Here is a 19,087-nt window from a genome sequence, read left to right on the forward strand (position 1 = left end):
CGTGTATCTACAATTATTATTTCACTGAAAACGTGCTAAAGTATATAGAGGATATTTGTTTAGTTCAGTGTAAGATCGAAATATATTTCACCGAGTGAGCACCAAGAGGTATATTTCACGAGTGGCGCAGCCACGAGTGAAATATGAACTTTTGGTGTTCACAAGGTGAAATATATTACAATCTTACACTAAACTAAACAAATTGTCTTTTTATTACATGCAAAGAAACGTTTTAAAAAGACATTTAACCTAATACTGAATGAAAAGCGCGCCAAATAATAATACAACGTGACGACATTTAAGACGTCACGTCATTAAGTTGGTACCCAGTACTGTGCACGCTGGTATTTTACTGAAACAACGTAAGGGGCTTAAATTCAAAACAGTGAAATTATCAAAGTGGTAATTTCACTGTTTCAAACAGTGAAATTACCAGTTTTATATCACTGATATATTTCTATAAACCACCGAAAAGCATGTAATAAACATCTTTATTCGTATATAATACCAGAAGGAAATAATACAATACTTTGTGGTAATTTAAATAGTATCTGGAGACATAAGCCCTATCATTTTAACATCTGACACGTGTCTATGTCAAGGTCAGGAGGATCAAAGAAAGTGCTGCCCTAATTACATAGATCACTTTGACATTCAGTATAGAAAGGTTTAATTGGCTTAATGCTAAATTTATGCGAGGCTTGCATCAAGTTACATAACTAAATAGGTTATAATGATATAGATATAGCAACACATTCAGATAATCTGATTAAAGAGAATAATACAGTATTTTCGAAATGTTTGCATTTTAACAACAAATTGAAATAAGACGGCAATAAATCTGGATCTTTGACACCGCACATAGTATACGACAGGTTACTTGGATAAATCGTTGTAGAAATCAATACCTTTTAAAAGAGATAAATTATTTATTTTTATTTTGTAGACAGGTTTGGAAAGATTGAAATAAAATATGTACTTAGTTTAATTATAATATTTTATTGCAAGTATTATTTACTTGTCACATGTATAATACAAAACAAATATTCATTAAGGGATATAGTGCGAACGGGTCGGGTTACAAGTTTTGCCAACATAAGCAACAGCCCTTAGTGTGTAGAAATCATATTTATTGTGGAACTTTTCATGCAATTATATGTAGACACTTTAGAGAAAAAATCCTGAAAAATCTCGAAGGTGATTGATTTTTAATTTACAAAAATGGTTTAATTTTATTCAACTTCGTTTTGTTAATTCATTCCAGGCAAATATTCATTTCAATTTTTAATGGGACAGACTATAAACAGCGTGTCAGGCATAATTCAAATAAACATGAACATTGGTACGCAGAGACTCGTACTATTTAATCATTAAAACAAACGTAACTAAGTACGTACGAATAGTTTTTCTAAGATTCGTGACAATCTAAACGTAAAACGTAATGTAAAATCTCCATTCTTGGGTACAACTTTCAAACGAAACATCATTGCCTAACATTGAAGGCAGTAATGATACGATCAAGTATAGGTATGTATCATTTAAGTAACAGTAATGCATATCGTTATTCACAATTAAGCAAACGTTGGAATACATCAACTATACAACGAGTTTATCTAAAATTACTACAATTAAAATGAGTGTCAGTCGGATGAATGAATAAAAATATCTAATCTTTACATTCAAGAATATATATATTCATTTTTTGTTTATACGAAAAGATTTTAAATTTTGTATAGATCTATTTTTTTCTTTGTTAATGTTAAATCAGAAGTCATACTGAAAAAGTATACTTCTTTCTGTGTAAACTTTATATGTTTCCTTCTATAAATAAATTTTTTATTATTATTATTATTGTTTTATGAATAATAACTTTAAAGCAAACAATTGATGGTTTGTCAAATAAACGTTTATTTATTAAAAAGATGGTTTTTATTCTTTAAATAGCAATGCATAGCAATATTGCTGATGCTACATGTAGATGCATGTGTTTTGACGGCTTTCCATTAAAACGTGGTTCTCTAAAAATAAACTGATTGTTTTGCTTATAATATATTTCATTTATTTCAAGAACGAGCTCAGATGTGAAAAACTTCATATCACTTTAAAGACATAAGTGATTTAATTAAAAAGATGCTATGATGTCAGAATTTATCACTGTATACGAATATTTAAATGCCTTCTTATTTTGATATTTCTACTGGAAGAGGAGTTTTGTTGTAAACAAGGGCTTAATCTAACTCCTTGAAGCCTGAAATCAGACTTTTATAGTATTTAAATATTTAAAACAAATGTGCTGCCTTTTTACTCTTGTTTAAAAAGATAGTTACACAAAATATACGTTAATGACTATAAGAAACCAGGTTATTTGTTAATAAAATAAATGCTATAAATTTATACACTTAAATATGTCGAACGTTAAATAACTTTTTCGGAGCCAATGTTTATTTTTTAAAATTGCACTTGCCATTTAGTGACGCATACATGTTTAGTAGAATACATTATACAAGTTCAATATTGTGCTCATTATGAGACAATGCACTTAAAGTAGGGGAAATGATTATGTTATTCAAATACGGAAGAGTATACTGACCCCCCTTATATATTTTTATGCCTTCAAGAAAAAAAAACTTTGTATAATACATATCTTTAAAAGATTGACAAGTTATATGATATCTTAAATAGATCTTGCAGAGTTTTATCTGTTATTATACACCATAAATCACAAATATGCATTGTTTCTTCGATGATATTTGGAAATTTAAGAGAACAGAATGTTCTTCTTAACATACAGTAGTTGTACACATTAGCCTTTATCATATGAATCTCATGAAAAAAGATGTATGAATTTATAAATTAAATAAGATTCTCTTGGTATAATAAGTCGCATCTATTATTATAATATTAAATGGCCCTTTTCTTGTTTTGATATAAAAAAACATGTATAATCATTGAAAAAGATGTAAGAAATATTTATAGTATAAGTTACTCAAAGTTTCAATACCATTTATATAATAATAATATAAATCAGATAAATTATAATATTTTATATAATACTCGTGTACCGCAAGCGTGTTATCATAACGATCAACTTATTTTACGAAACATATAAAACATCATCTAAGCTAAAAACTCAGGTAAAGAATATATATATTACATATGATTATATCATCTCTATATCTGCCAAACAAATAATGCCTCGAAAACATACTGTTTTCAAATAAATAAAAGCGTTTACTCGAAGAAAACGTCTGCTTCTTGAGGTAGAATTTCAATGAAAAGAAGAAAAAACATATTTCTTATAAATAAAAGTAAGGTGTTAAGAAAGACTTAAGTTTATAATACGTATCTTTATCAGTATAGTAGCCAAAAAACAGAAAAGATCAATATGAACTATATATATAACTTTTAAAAAACCATTAGGAACTATGTCGTTATCATGTATCGTCGTATTTTAAACAGGCATATAAAATATATAAGGGGGGTCAGTATACTCTTCCGTATTCAAAGGACCAATTTAAACACAATTTATATCAAATAATATGGTAATACATTGCTCATAATATCTATTTGTTATGGGTTTTGTTTTTTTAGATGGATAGATATTTTACTGACGTATACATATGTATACATAGTCATAACAAGATGAGAACAGATGATATAACTATTACAATGCAGTAAGTTGTTTATGTACATTAAGGAGGTCTTGCAATATATATTAACTTTTAAAGAAAGGTATGATAATATATATTGAAGAAAAATTGCAGATGAATTGTAAAACATTTATATTATCTATTTCCAAAACGTAATTGTTGAATGTACATTTTTGTTTCAAATTGCCATTTGTTTGCATTAAAATGTTGTATACTATTTATGCACATTAAGGAGGCAGGGCGATGTATATTAACTTTTAAAGATGGATATTATAATATATAATAAGGAAAATATTTCAGATAAATTGAACAACAATATAATATTATATTATATATTTTAAAACGGTAAGTGATTAATATACATTAATATTGTTAGACATTGCAGGTATTTTGCATTAATACAATTTTATTTTCAATTTATAGGTTGCATACAATGATTTCTTAAAGGATATTAAAATAGACAATCAATGTATTAACGTTATTTATGACAATGCTTTAATGTATATGTATCAAACGCACATGATAATGTGCTCTTAACTGCGTACTAATCTTTCAGTTACTTTATGATCACCATATTTCATATAATTGATTTGAAAATTTTTGATACGAATTATGTTAATGCTCGGATTTGTCCAACACTTCTAAAAAGGCGTTATATTTATTTTATGTGATAACAGAACTGTACATATATAAACAACTAAGAGTCAGCAGTTTTTAAAGTGTATGTAATTAGGTGAAATATTTTAATCAGCAACTAAGATGGTGATAAATCAAAATATGTAATACATCAAAAGATAATATGATAAAAGAACCGAAAACCTTTTTAATATTTAGATTACTTTTTATTACATAAATTGAATGAAAGAAAATAATGCTCAGTATAATTTCAATATGTTAGTTCAATAGGCTTTGATTTCAAAAGTCAATCGTTACACAATTTATGAAAATAAACAAATATGTCCATCTCAGAGGGATCATTAATTGGAGACTTCGTGTCTAAACAATGGTATCATAAATATGATGAAGAAGATGTCAGTACCGCACACGTCAATGTAATATTCTGTAAACATGACGGGCGACATTTTTCTGTAGCTGTTTCGTCACCTTACGACTAGATTCATGCCTTGTAAAATAAAAATATAGTAACTCATTTGCATTATTTTGCGAAATAGCAAGGAATTTTGGAAACTAAAGAAGATAAAAATAAAAATTAATACAAGTATAAGTTTTCTATGTATCAAAAACAGAAAACACACTATATGCCAGCATATGTATATCAATTACTGACATTGTACATACATTTGCATTTGATAGACTTATATGCGTATGTGCCGAAATGATATAACTATGTATAATGCAAACTTTTATAGAAGATCAAAAGTGGTAAAGTATAGCCCAAGTCAAAATAATTGTGTTATGATAGGAAATATACACACTTCAAAGAAGTGAAATTATATTACAAAGCAACTACCTTATGATTGAAAGTGAAAATTGCTGGCTATAATACAATTATGATGAAGGCATTTATTTAGCCTGGTAACACAGCTCCTACACAAACGCAGTTAAGACAAACAACGGACAACACTCAACTAGTACGAAATTTGAATGATTGATCGACAGTCAAAAGTAATTATTGAAATAAGTAAATTGACCATTGACACGTATCATATATATAATGCACTTTCTTTTTCCATGGTAAGAATATATTGACTATTTTGAAGCCATAGTGTCAGTTCTAATATTGATCAATGGTTTGAAGCAAAGCTGCTCGAAGAAGAACAACACAACGTCCACCTTGACGATACCTAGGGTTAATAAATTATTCATCCACTGATAACTTTGTAAAATAAAACTTCTTGGTAAAGAGTTGCTTTATATTTGCTGATTATTTAGATAAATACTTTACCTATTTTCCTGTTTTCCGTTAGCATTTATTATTATTTTTATGTTTATCAAAATGTACACCTTTATATATTGGTCCATTTTATTTTATGCGCAATAGAAATGTTTTTTTAAAGTTCTTTTCTTTTTTGCATTGGAAAAACCATCCGAGAAAAAAACAACAACAAAAACAACACGTAATGTTTTAGTACAACTGTGGCACATAGACACTATTACAGGTTTTCTTCTAAGATAGATGACTTCTCACCTTATTACCCTTACCAGCCACACACATGTAACAACTCTGTCAAATACATGGCATATTGTAATTAACAATATGGAATATTTATGACATTCGTAAGCAATTAACTATTTTAAAATGTATGGCACATTGTCATAAGGTTTTTTCATGTTGATTTATATATTATATTTTAATTAAACTGTTTCTTTTGAGTCAAACGAATAGAATTTTAGAGTTAGTACTTGTCAATGAACTTGAAGTAAAATAAATCTGGAAACAAGGTGATTCCTCGGAGGCATAAATCAGAACACAATAACATGATTATTGCAGACTCGGTTTGATTGAGTTTGTACATGAGGGATAATGAATAAGTGCAACGTCCCTCATGCATCGGTTTGAGCGGTACTCAATTCTCAACACTTAATAGTTTTGGCTACATTGATCCCGAAATACCAGAAAGAAATTAACAACACTGAAGTGTAATTTTGGAGACAACCAGGTTTATTGCTGAATCCGTTTCTAACCATCACGCATGCCAAATGGAAAGGGAAATAACCATTGTGCAAAGAAATACACATTAAACAATGTCACTTGTTTAAAGAAGGTGAACAATATAAATGTTAATAATATTAACAAATTTTAAATAATCAGACTTTAAAACAAGTAATAGTGACCTTTGATTGAGCCATTTCGTAAAACCAAAAACAAATCTGCTGAGTTTGCAAGTCATCCTTCATATTTAGATGTTGAAAGTTTCCGGTGAATATCTGTTCTGATTTCAGAAATGATAAAGTACATCTAAATTTCAACCAACAATTTTGGTTTATGGGTATTTTTATTCTGATCTATAATCAGTGAAAATTTCCACCTAAAACGATGGTTTTTGTGATTTTTGTTTAAGCTCACGGGCGGAATGAAGCTCATAATCAAACGACTTTTGATCCAGACAGACACACAGGCGGCCGAGACTGGACAAAGTGATTCCTATATAAAAAACACACATACACATGCATGTAATCATGCACACAGTTGCATGCACACATGCACACACGCTTACTATTGAGGGTAAAAGTATATATTGAAAAGTTTTTACTAAATAATTATAATAGGTGCGTTTAGAATTCGTTTATGTCTCTGTTGTGACAATACTGACTCTGTCTTATTTAGAATTGTAGAAAAGTAAAAACCAAGTTCGTTCAGAGACTCACGTACTAGCAAAATATTCGCCTGACTGATTGATATTATGTGAAATTTGTAATTATTTTCTGAATGTAGAGCACATATTTGCAAGATCGAATTACGTGTTGACAAGGCTACTGCCTATTAAAGTTATTATTATTTTACATAATAATATCATAAAGTTCACTCACCATATGTACTTCAATTGTTATGTAACCAAAAGCTGCAAGTTTATCATTATGCAGAATGATCTTCTTCATTACATTATTATGTTTCTATTTCAATAAATACAGATAAACAGGGATTAAAATATATGTTCATTTCTAAAGCTTTTGCCTGCATGTGGTAGCTCAAAATCTTTATATCACCAAAAGTCATGAAATAACTGCTACTAAATTTTTAATTTTGACCCCATATGACAGGTTCATATAACATGTTTTATAATCTCATTATACTAAACTGTTATTATCTCTAAACGCATGATAATATGATAAAAAAAGAATATTTACATAACATACTATTTAGATATTTGATCGTATGGCCGATTGCAGGATTTAAATTGTTAATTTGACTTTTTGGAGTCACATCGTCACCCAAATTTAATATCATAAAACAAGAAAAGCATAAATTTCATGATAATATGCAAAATTAAATGCAACTATTTTAATCTGTTGCTAACAGAAACTCGAGTCTTAAATATTTTAATGAACCATGTCAAATAGTTTTTAAGGACTTAAGGACTTAATGCCTTCATAATAAGGTTATAAGGTATAAGGTTTTGTAGCCTCTTAGTTGATTTTTTAGTATGAAATTTACCAGATCATTGACTTTGTCGAATAAACACACTAAATGGAAACGTATCTACTACGCACTATAGAATAATTTGTTTAACAATTCGCCATTTAGCTGTATTTAAGGTTAAGATTTTCTTATTTCCTATTACCAAATGACGGACACATTGTTATAATAAAATATAAGTTCCTTTTTAGAATGGTGCAGTAGAACACCACTAGGAAACTTGTCAGGTGCATGATGTCAAAGAACATCACAAGGATGCTTGTCATTTGTATGATGTAGAAGAATATCACAAGGATGTTTGTCTTTTGTATGATGTAGTAGAACATCACAAGGATGTTTGTCTTTTGAATGATTTAGTAGAACATCACAAGGATGTTTGTCTTTTGAATGATGTAGTAGAACAACATAAGGATGTTTGTCATTTGAGTAATTTAGTAGAACATTACAAGGACGTTTGTCATTTGTATGATGTAGAAGAACAGCACAAGGATGATTGTCTTTTGAATGATGTAGTAGAACACCCTCAGATTGCTTGTCATTTGAATGATGCAGAAAAAACATAAGAAAATAAAATGTCTTTATAAGCTATTGATACAACTTTGGTTATTCATATTTAAAGAAAAGTAATTATATGTTTACACAAAATTTTGAATAATTCGGGTTAGATCACAATCAAATTGTCTACAATTGCCATCTTTTTCAGTTTTTTATTACTCTAGATGAATTTCAAATTTACAGTTATTTATTATTCCTTTATTGCTTGTTTATGGTTATGTAAATGTTTTATACAGCTTACTATGTTTTAATGTACATGTATACAGTAGCCGTCACCATGTTTTTAACATATATTGTCATGTGATGTGAAACAAAATAAATGAAATTTAACAAACATTGAGATACAGGTTTTCGGTATGAACACTTATAATCTTGTTGATCTTGTTAATCATATTTGACACCTATCTCTTTTTTAAATTTCATTTAAAAATTGCGTACAACTGTGAATGTGTTGGTGTCTTTTTTATTTGGTTTCTTTTATATCGCACCAACTCTGTTAAAAAACTCATTTAAAGGAAATTATTCCTTTGGAAGTTTTAATCACAGTCTGTACATGAGGGATACTGAATAAGTGCAACATCCCTCACGCCCCCTAGCATCGGCTTGAGTGGTACTCAATTCTCATCACTCAATAGTGCTGGTATCAATGATCCCGAAGGACCAGAAAAATATAACAACACTGAAGTGAAGAACAGGGCAACTTTTTACAGCTGCCAATCAGCACTTGACACCTGCTGTTGTTAAGTATAAAAATCTTTAAACAAAGTGATACTTTGGAAGCATTAATCGCAACAAAATTACATGAAAATTGCAGACTCTGTTTGATTGAGTCTGTACATGAGGGATAATGAATCAGTGCAACATCCCTTACGCCCCCAGCACCGGCTTAAGCGGTACTCAATTCTCATCATTAAGGTAATAATGCGATTTTCCAGCACTAAAACATGAGCAGTACTTCAGCATGTATCACCACAGGTAGGATCAGGTACATCTGTATAACCGCTGACAATCCGCCCAGCCAGCTGGAAGGCTCCATCGCATAAAATCTTCTTGGAAATAGACTAAAAATTTGGAAAAAAGATCTCACTCGTTGAAATTATACAAGTATTTAAGCAAAATAAAATTACTCACAAACAAAATAGAATTTAAAGAAAGACACAGAAATAACGTGACAATTATATAATGGTATCATTGTTGATATTATTCTTTGTCAATAGTTTGACAACGTTGTTATCATACGTGAAGTTAATAGAAATTAGTTTTAAAACTTTAAAATTAATCATGCATCTCTATAAAATACTTATTTTGAAATATGCATATTTTCGATCCTACCGATATTATATATATATATTAGATATGTAACTAAGTGAAGTTAATTATACATAAAATATAAGTTCTATGATATGTATTCGGAATATTCCGTTGACAACACAAATAACAAAATTCCGTTTTCCGTTTATATTTGTTATTGACGTACAATTATTATGCTGGTATTTATATCAAAGATAAATATTTTTATCGATCAAGTTTGCTACATATGCACTTTTGTCTTGAAAGGTCACGTTCCTTGAAAAATAAAACATCAACTAATTTAAATGTACATAACGAACACGCAATGTGTACTTACAATTATGTCACATGTTATTTACTTTTGCCGGTCCCGTGGACATACATTTCACCTAACTGCCCTCACCGCTCACACTGATGTAACATCTTTGACAAACACACGACATATAATAATTAACAATATTAAAATCTAATGACATATTAAAGTAGTTTGTAACCTTACCTCAAAATGTGTGTCACCTCACTTTTTATTCAAGTTTCTATAGTCTGTTTATAACTTAAATGTTCCCTTTTTGTCAGCTGAATAGTTTGTAAATTTTTGTACTACACAGAGGCAACAAGGCCTTTGTCATTCAATTTGATGCCATTTTAGTGAACATTATCATAAGTTAATAGTTTTTACTATAACGGCATTAAATAGTAACTGTTATCTTTTGATACTTCTGCTTTATGTCTAAAACAGTTACAAAACATGTTTCTAATTTCAAAATTATACGATATTAATTATTCTTTAATGGATGTCCATTTCCTCTATTTATTTAGTCAGGTGAAAAATGTAACTTTATGTATTAAGCTATGAATTCAACTTTAGGATGATATATTTGAAATATGTTTTGCATGGGAAGCAAATCACCGAAATAGGACTATTTGAATTATTTATTCAGAACTTACATATCGCACATTGTAATATCTATCATTATACTATAAAAAGAACAATTTTCCATTGCTTGCAAATCACGCAATGTAAAAATTGAGCAATTATGTTGTTCTTGATAATTTTATTATTATGGTTCATCTTATGGCGGACTAGATGGCATAACTTTACTTCAAAAACATACGTCTGCATGCGGTATGTTAAATATCATACAGCCCCATAAGTCATGAAATTACTAGTTATCAAATGATTACTTTTGACCTCTTAATGCAGGTTTTTAGATTTCATTTCTATAATCTTATACTTCTTACCATTTAATTATCTTTGCAAACATAAATCTAAAACTGATAAAAAGAATATTTACATATTGTACTATCTAGATGTTTGATCATATAGTAAATCGCAGGATTTGAATTGTAAATTTGACTTTTTGGAGTCACATTGTCACCTAAATATAATATCATAAAACAAGGAAAGTATAAATTTCATGATAATATGCAAAATTAAATGCAACTATGTTAATCTTAATGCGGCATATGATGTTAATAGAAACTTGAATCTTAAGTAATCCAATAAACTATGTCAATGGGTTTTTTAATATACTAAATGAGAAAACTAGGACTTGATGCTATCTTAAGTTTTTGCAGCCTCCTACAGGACCCTTTTAGTTTATAACCATATAATGACTGAATGAAATAGCACACTTAATATAAATATGTTTTTACACCGTATGAATTATAACCAATAAACTTAAAGCATTTGCACCCAATGCAGGTCTAATATAAAGCATTATTAGATTCAATCTCATCTAAATAGAATAGTTTCCTTTTCAATTTCCGAGTCAAAAGTGTCACTCTATCTCGACTCGTTTTCATTTTCAGGATCCAAAAGTTCCATATTTAATTCATGTTGACGCGAAGAAACTTTATCTTGTATCATGTATCATGCAAAGACCAATTCAATTTTCATGTAATTTTGCTGAATTATTCTCTTTCTGAAAATAGAATCATACTCATATCAGATGGCTATTAACAAAGCTTAAATTCAAGGTATGACTCACTAATGGGCACTTAAAGAAAGAGAAAGATTGACAACAAAGGTCAGTTGTATGCCTTACAGGACTCCTGTATGCAATATTTTAACAAAACACTCATGGATATTATAAGATTTAATCGTCTTGGTCAAAAAGGCATTCTGCCGATGATCATCAGGTCATTAGTCAATAAATGTCAATAATACCATGCAATATTTGACAAAAGATAAAATATTTAACGAATATATGACCTATGAACCGGCCATTCTTCCGGGTAGTATAGTGACTTATTTTGTATCTTCATAAAGTTAGTGTTACGTTTCCATCAACTGTATATATTTAACATTCCTTTCCATTGCATCGGTCGTTACATTACGTAAAATGGTACTGCCATAATGTCTCATTTTATAAATATACCTTCAAATAAGTGAAGCAAACCCCGAAAATTTAAAATTGGTTGTGATTGAAAGCACTGTCATGAGATGAGGATTAAATTGAGCTAAGAAATAGTAATTTGATAAGTAGCGATGTCAATTTAGTAAACATAAAGCAGTAAATTAATGAATTTAGTTTATTTTTAACCAAGCATAAGCAAATGTATGTTTTTTTAAACAAAAATGTAAGTGTTTATAAGTATAGTGTTGGACCGTTTACAAAACATTTACTGATGGATATTTTGGTAAATGTTGACGATTACGTAACCTTAAATGACATTATGAAGCCAAATTTTCATTAACGTGTGTAACCGCCACGTGCCCGGATTATAGCCTCATCATACCAGTAAGGCTTTTAATGCAATTTTGAGATAGATTTTGCCATTCCTGGTGCAGAGCTTGTTACAGTTGTTGCAAATTGACTTCAGATGATTCATACCATTGCTCAAATAAAATTCAAAATTTCAGTTGTGGTCATGTCAAAATTGAGGCAAAATGCCTGGTGAGCTTAACTTATATACAGGTGTATATGAAAACGAAAATTCCATATGTCTTAAATAAATTGTTTCTTAATCTTTGCAGAGAAGATAAATTCTAAAATCATACGATTTTTATGTAAGTCAATTTCTATTAAAACAGTTCTATCCAAAAATTTAAATAAATACGCAAGATATGGATTTATATATTTGATAGAATGACATTGTAATAAGATGCTTTATCACGAGCATATAAAATAACACATAAAGATCAGAGATGTTTTAGAATTATATTTTTATTTAAAGATACAAAGCTTTATACACTTTAAATCATTTCAAATTTGGCGAGATATTTTATATTACACCAACGCTGTTTAATTGATTTTGAAACTTTTCAGCATTTATCCCGGGAAATGAACTCAAATCTCACAATTTGAATTAATTCAGGTAGGAACAGTTACCAAGGTAAAACCACCTACATTCCTTAAAGTAACCCGCATAAAAACCTTCATGACGATAGACTGAAAATTGGAAAAATTAGTCTAGCTCGTAAAAATAATAGTTTTATGTAGGACTATTTATATTGCTATTTGTGTGAAAAATTTCAGATCATTCGCTCAGAATAACCTTTTTTTATTGCGCATTAGTACCTGGAATGAAAAGCGTTTTGAAACTCTTTTAACTTCATTCGGGCTAGGAATAGCACTAGGTAACGATTTTCAATTTCATTCTGAGTACAGATGAACACTTTTGTAGACACGATAGATCATGCAATACTGTTCGACTTTGGTTACAATCTAATAATATGCCTTTTCAATGTGTTTTCGTTCTTCATCGAAAAGTCTAAAACATGTGACAAGATTTTAAAAATCTGTTATAATACAACATAAAAAAATGGTTCAAGTGTTGCTCTGAAAATCACATATCCTCTCACAATGTGTCCTAAATAAAGAACATTAATACAAAATGGTGTGAGCATTTCTACCGATCATTGGATAAAAGGAGTTGCTCTTTGATACTAGCCTTAAATACACTAATAACTTACAAAATGTAGTTATTATTTATAATACCTGCATGCAACTTCCTTAAGCGGCCGTATTTTGATAAATCTATTTTCTTATTCTATTAGTTTACTTGTGCGAAATTAAAAATTTGCATATGAAAATTATTCTGTCCATCACCTTTGTAACTATATTTTCTTGTTTTCGCCGTCATACATTTGTTGTATAATGCTGTTGTACGGGATAACATTGCCTTTAACTGATAACTAAATTAACACGTAGTCCATCCCTACCTATTTAGAATCTACCATGGTGGCGCTTATATAATCAAGCATGTATATCCGAACGAGAAAATGTGACATGGCGGACAAAATCTTTAATAAGATCTTTATTTACCATTACTCTGAATGCTTAATATTATATATGTACTTGTCTATCTTTAAATATGGACTATTAAAGCATTCATCATTTCTAAGGAAAATGTCGAGATATATTTGAATTGAATAGCAAACATTTCAGTCCATGATCAGACGCCACGGACGACTTGACGACTTATCTTGGTATGGATAGATTCAATTGCAGCCAGAAGGCTATTGGTCAACTGAATTCATTTAAAAACACATTGTGTAAGCCTTATTAGTAGTATTTGACCAGTGAAAATGGTAATTTAATTATCTTCTTTATGAAAACTAGATTTTCGAGCTTTTTATGTCCAACCACCGTGTTTTATAAACAAAATAAATCGGTTGCTACAGAAACAGTGATATCCATATGTCACTTTCTTTTTTTAAATGTAAGTGTAAATGTAAATCTTGAACGTTTCTTAGAAACATATTATTGGGGGAGATTGCAATTAGAAAAGTTGATTTTTTTGTCAGCCTAACAAATTCAAGATATACATAACATGACCATAACAGAGACACACTTAAAATCGCACTTGAGATTACATATCCATAAATCTAGTGTTATGGTTGTTATCAGATATGCTGAAACGAAATGTTTACAAAAAACAGGGACATCTCTTGAAACTTTTAAACATGTGACATGAAGTTTCAAAGTTTCAAATAGTAACCTTTTGACAAGATAATATTGGTCCTTGCCAATATGAACCATATTTGATAAATGTATCAATAAGATCAATTAAACATCGTATAGGGTTGTTTTTTGGTAACCTGTCATTTATATTTTTGAAATGATTTTGATGCAAAATAAACATCTTGAAAAAGAAAGATACTTGTTGAGCATTGTAAACAAAGTTTATAATCTTCCATTCGAAGCGGAAACAAAATTAATGTTTGAAAAAAGCATTAAAAACATATTTATATTATCCAATCTAGAAAATATAGCACTTTCAATGATTTTGGCTGACAGTTCGAGGGAACAATTTTACATCAACATAAACGTTTTTATTACTTATCTTAAACGAAAAAAAGCACTTCCACTGTTTAACCTTTACATTAGACAATATGATTTGGATCTTGAAATGGGGTACATAACTCTAAGATGCAAACACTTTTCTGACAAAAATATTCGTTTTATTTTAAAATTCCTCACATTAGGATTACATAATTAACGAAAGAAAGCACTGTCAATGTTCTAGTGTAAATTCCGATAAAAACGGCAAAACTATGGCATATATTATGTTAAAAGATGTATTAACGTTCACTGCCCAATCATTGTTTACTTATTCCGTGTATTCCTATATCTTACATTATCGTTAGTTATCATGGTAAAAATACATGTAAAGGGAAGATTACATTACAATCAAATGCAAAAAGTCAGAACATTTGATACCATTTGTTGCATAAAAATACATTAATATTTTTAAAAAAATGTTATACAGTGTATATAACATGTCAGTCTTGTGCCCATAAAGAAGTATGATATTAAAATATGACAGGTTGCACGTACATGTATGTGCCATTAGGTATCATTACAATTGCAAACTTTAGATATCTTATTTTACATTACTTTTAAAATTGACATTTTGTTCCAAATTATAATGGATGGGAATTACACGCTTAGGTGTCCTTATTTTTTTATGAATTTGGGACCTATAACCTTAAGATGAAAACTTTTTTTGCTTTTAGTAATTGATAAATATGTTGTGGCTGCATCACCAAATTCCTCACAGGGCTATTTACATACGTATACTTGCGTCATTTTCCTTCAGGTCTATTTAAGTGTCGTTCCAGATGTATTCAGTGACCAAATAAGCAGACAACTTTTCTTTGTTTTCAACAAGACGTTTATTAAGCACTTCATAAACAGAGAGCTGATTCTTCAGCTATATCCTTGATTATAGATATTTTAGTAAAACTCATATTTTCGTGGTCTCCATAAATGTATCATACAAATAGCATTTAACAATACAAATGATTACGCAGTTAGACAAGAGTAGAGTAAAATGTAATAAAGGAAAAAAACCCCAAAGATTAGTCATGCGACACCGGATATTTAAACGTTCATGTATATTAGTTTCGCGTATTTTGGATTTTTAATTTCATACATTATTTTCTATATGTGCGTGCATTGTTTGAAAATACATTTTTCAGACTGTTGTTTTTTCTAACAAATGTAATACTTCATTCATGGGTATGTTGCGAGGCAACGAATGAAAATAGTAAAATTGTTGTTTTTTAAGCTAGAAAAGGTGAATCTCGTTAGATATATATTGGTCTAAAGATCACCAACCTTGTTATTTTCGGGACCTAGGTTTGTCATTTGCAACTGTCAGTTTTATACAAACATATAACATAAACAATATTCTGGGATGGAACTTATGGGATGATTATTTTGAACAAGTTCGAGGAAAATCAGACCATAATATTTAACCATTAAATGTTTTATGTATGCAAAACAAAAACTGGCATGTTAAACACGAGAATTATGTATCACATAAAGATAAAACTACAGGTAACAGCCTAATAACGGTTTCATTTTTCTAACCGTACGATTTGATACGATTGTAAATTATAAATATGGCGACGGTTGTAAAATACGATAGCCTCGTTTGATATATGTGTCTTCTTTAAATGATACTTTAAATGATAAAAGTTACTTGTTCACCCTTCCAAATGATGTTAAATAAATGATAGGGTAAAGTAATGTTTAAAAATCTGGAAACAAAGAGATCCCTCGGAACATTAACTACAGCAAAATTACATGAGAATTGCAGACTCGTTTGATTGAGTCTGTGCATGAGGGATAATGAATAAATGCAACATCTCTCACACCCCAGCATCGACTTAAGCGGTACTCAATTCTCAACACTTAATAGTGCTGACATCAATGACCCTGAAGGACCAGAAAAATATCACAACACTGAAGTGAAGTACAGCTGCCACGGCTACCTCACCCGTTGAATATAAATCATAAAATATGCTTTTTAATAAGACGTATTTCTCGTATAATTAAGAAATATACTCGTTTCCTTCCTATGAAAAAAAATTAATATCAAGTCAATCACCCATGGTCAAATGTTTTGAATTTTGTTAGTTTTGGACACTGTTTATATCCAAAGATCAGCATTATCGGTACATGTATTAACGAATTATTCCTTTTATATAAATTTTAACGATACATCTGTATCCCTTATAACAAAACAATGCATCGAAAAAATTAGATTTCATATATGTCTTTGTTTCTTCTTATTACACTTAATGACAGAAATCACTTCCAAGTTATACTTGAATGAGGGTGCAATTCAAGCATAATGTGATATTAATAGGTTCAAAGAATTTTAAGAAAATGTTAAAAATGAGTACAGATAACTAGGTCACATTTCGTGTCAAAGTTGTGGGAGGTTAATTTTGGAGAAAAGAAAGCACATGATTATATTAAGCTACATTGAACATCTGTGGCAAACATATTTATTGTTTTATAAGCTTGAAAAACCCTTGTGTAAACTTTATGCACGGCAGTTTTGAGATTGATATGACTTACTCTCCATTAATCCTTCCTCTGTGTGGCGAGCAATGATGACCGTCACTTAAACAATTATCTCCCTGTAGATGAAGGTAAGATATTAATGTGTTGGCCTGGAAAAGAAGAACCGAGATATCGTAAGGAGAACAATTAATCGAGGTTAAGTTTACTTATATTGATAGTTTACTTATTTTCAATAGTTTAATCGTCATGTAAAAATTAGTTTACCTTATGTTTTACGTTCTACGTTTTACGTTCCATTGGGCTAGAAAATGGTCTAGATCGAAAATATTATTTTTCTTATGTATTTTTACTATTGTCCTCGTACTCAAAATCAATCATTTTATTTCAAAATAAATTTACTCTCTTCATAGCATATAATCTAAAATGACTCCCATAAGATAAGATATGCTCTTTCCGTCGGACAATATTCTCAGGTACCCCATGAGCTATCAAATTCCGGTTAATTTAGTTGTGTAGACATTTCGTTATTTAATTTATATTTTGTTGGCTTGGATGATATCTAATATCCGCAATATCAAAATGATTAATAGTAAAGGCAAGCTATAGTCTGTGTTTAAGATACAGTGACATGGGGGGCTTTTTTTTTGGGGGGGGGGGGGCTGGGGTTTACAATAAAGCATGATAGTGTTGTTTTCGCTTCCATTTGAATCCTGTAATATATTACACTACACGCGAAATATTGATTTTACATGTATAATATTATGTTAATAACGAGGTGACCATAATGACACTTTAAACACTTGAATGTTTTTTGTTATAAGATTACTATATACTGTAAAATGACGTTATTAATTGATATACTCATGTGGACATCGCAGAACATTATGTCTTATTAGTATAATAGGTATTTTATTGTCTTTTACAACTTGATATACAACATAACTTCCTATTTCAGGCACACGAATCTTAAAATGATGGAAGCTTAATTTAAAGGTGTCAGTTTAAATAATGCGTGTTTATTTTTTAACAAATCATAAACCAATAATTTTAAAGAGTGCATTTTCTTGAATAGGATCTTCATATAGTTCTTGGAAAAATTGACTATGTTTATGTGTGATTATTATATAAGTTCTCAAATCACGTTATCTATGAAAATGATTTTTTACTATTTTAATTTGTCTAAACTTTTTAGGTGATACAACCTGCATTACGGAAGATTTCAATTGTATTATGTAATAAAGTATATTGCTTTAAACATAATTTAAAAGCTTATTTATTTTTAAAGAAGAGGGCTATTAAAAGAGTCAATACCTTTCTGTCCAAGCTGTAAATTACTGTATTCATGATATGTAATGTTTATCAATAAAATGTTTTTAAACGTAGAGCGGTTTTGTTTTCTTTCCCCGAAAAGTAAGACAAAATAGAGAAAATTATAATTGCTAAACAATGCACCAAAATATTAAGCATGTTGGTATTCATATTTATCAGTTATAAAGTAACAAACACTGTGAATAATTTTCAACATAATAAAAGAAGATTAAGTGTAGCTTGGATGCAATGATGTGTGATATTTTCTAAATGATGATTATAAAAACGAGAATGTTAAAACTAAAGCTATAAATTATAATTTAAAAAACTATTTTATAAATATTAACTACTTGCGAAAACATGTTTTTGAAAATGGAATCATAACACATTAGCAGAAATTAAAGTTTTATTTGTTTCTT

Source organism: Ruditapes philippinarum, unplaced genomic scaffold (assembly GCF_026571515.1).
Source record: "Ruditapes philippinarum isolate M1 unplaced genomic scaffold, ASM2657151v2 ctg2166_1_1_1_1, whole genome shotgun sequence".
Classification (NCBI taxonomy): Eukaryota; Metazoa; Mollusca; class Bivalvia; order Venerida; family Veneridae; genus Ruditapes; species Ruditapes philippinarum.